Source organism: Haliaeetus leucocephalus, unplaced genomic scaffold, assembly GCF_000737465.1.
Source record: "Haliaeetus leucocephalus isolate CR32 unplaced genomic scaffold, Haliaeetus_leucocephalus-4.0 Scaffold417, whole genome shotgun sequence".
Classification (NCBI taxonomy): Eukaryota; Metazoa; Chordata; class Aves; order Accipitriformes; family Accipitridae; genus Haliaeetus; species Haliaeetus leucocephalus.
Window position 1 is genome coordinate 6,988,011 of NW_010972853.1, and position 2,057 is coordinate 6,990,067.

Below are 2,057 nucleotides of genomic sequence, written 5' to 3' on the forward strand. Positions count from 1 at the left end.
ATTTCCAAAAAGTTAAAAAGTCATCCAAAAAAGGTCAGAGATGACTTGGCAACCCCACTGGAATGAACAAATATACTTTCTTGTTTGGGGCTTAATATTTGCTCTCTTTTAACAAAAACATGGGAATGACCTGTCTCTTCACCACAAGATTTATGGCTTGTCTGCCTGTGGGTTTCTCTGGTGGTGTTCAAAGGTGTCAAATATTTTAAGGTCTCTCTTGTGTTGAACTTTTTCTTATTGAGTCAAAAATTATTCAACAGCTGTCAAGCATGGGCCTTTGTTTATTGTTTTATCCCATCTACAGTTGGTTGGAATTTTTGAGTCAGCTACTGTCTTCTACCAATATCCTTCTACCTTTGGAATTTATTTATTATGGTGAGAAAAAAAAATAACTGTTTTGAAAAAGCCTCCTAAGAGTGGCTTATGGTTATGTAAAATTATCCTCATCTTCCCTGTAGATGAACCAGTGGAATGCATATATTTAGTTGAATTTCCACTCTTTATAGATATATACACATATATATACACACTGCATTTCCTGTATGTATTTAACATTATTGTGTGCTTCTTTTCTTTTGGTGCTTAAAGAAAACACATGGTCTTTAGGCTAAAAATTAACCTAAGAATCAGCATCAGTTTATTGTGGTTCCAGTTCAGATACTGCGGCAAATGTGTGCTGCAGTTTTCCTGTACCTCAGATTATCTAGGTAGGAAATAGAGATGAAAGGTTGTTAAACTTGCCTCTTGGGGGTGTACAGAGACTTGTTATCTTCAGCATATAGGCAAGAGATGCATGCATTATTATCAACATTGGAATAAATCCACTAACTACTTAGATGTAAAGTATTTCAGGAAATCTCTAATTCAGTGAATCTGGTGAACAAGGGATGCATTCCTTGACGAATCTCTGCCTGGACTTTGTCAAGAAAATGTGTGGTTAAGTGTTGCAGCATCTATAACTTCCCAGCACCAGAAATCAGCAGCTGAGAGCCATGATTCACAGAAGACAATGACTCTGACCTGCAGTAACAGTCTGCCTGCTCCCCTTTGGTGTCTGAAAGGGAGACATGTGGTGTGGCACTGAAGAGTTTGAGGGTTAATATATTTGCTACTTAAAAACCAATTTGGACATTAAAAGGAGTCTTCATGTAACAGATTTCATTCATCTGTGCAACACAGTAAGCTTTGATTTAGGCAATCAAGATTTTCTTTATATTTAATTGTGTACACTGTTTTTCATTCAGTCAATGAGTTGTCAGCTTTTCATGTATTTTTAAAGTCTCATGAGTGGATGATCTGAAGTGCTGTTAATTATCAATTAAATTTTCTCAGAGTAGATTGTAAAAAGTTCAGATGAACCCAATTAGGAAGAATGCAGCTTCCTTCTGCACCTCTAGGCTCAATTATTTTAAAGTATATGATAGCACAGGAAAATAATCAAACTTTTCCTATCAATTATAAATGTGCTTCTAAAATGAGATGCTAAAAAAGTCAGAAATGCATAATTCAAAAGTGAAATTAATAGAAATACATTATTCTTTGTTTGGCTTTTTACTCCCTGCATGGTCAAATGCTGTTTTCACAAAAGAGATGACCTTGTAAATTTGTAGACCTTTTTTATCTGGGATATTTTTGGTTTAGAAATCCTTTACTGGAGGCTTGCTAGAAATGCTGCATTTCTGTGAGCCAGTTATAATCATTGTAGTATAAATTTGGATGTTTATTTTGCTAGTTAAATACCCGGGTCTCTCAGTTTCATAAGCACCTGCAAAGTTTCCACTGTTCCATCATGTCTTCTCATTTACCTCACTTGGTCAATACCTTTCCGCAGCATCATAAATGTACTTGATGTTTCAGAGAACCGTGCTGACCTGAGTTTATTATCTCAACACATTATGCTACTGAAATAAGACAGTGGAAGGCATTTCAAGAGAAGGTTATCAAGGAGTTTGTAAATATTCTGGCCTAAAAAAAGAAAAGATTTCCTCAAGAAAGGTGTTCAAAGCAATGAAGTGCGTGCAGTTATCAGGAAATCTACTTTGCTTTTGCCAGGAGAC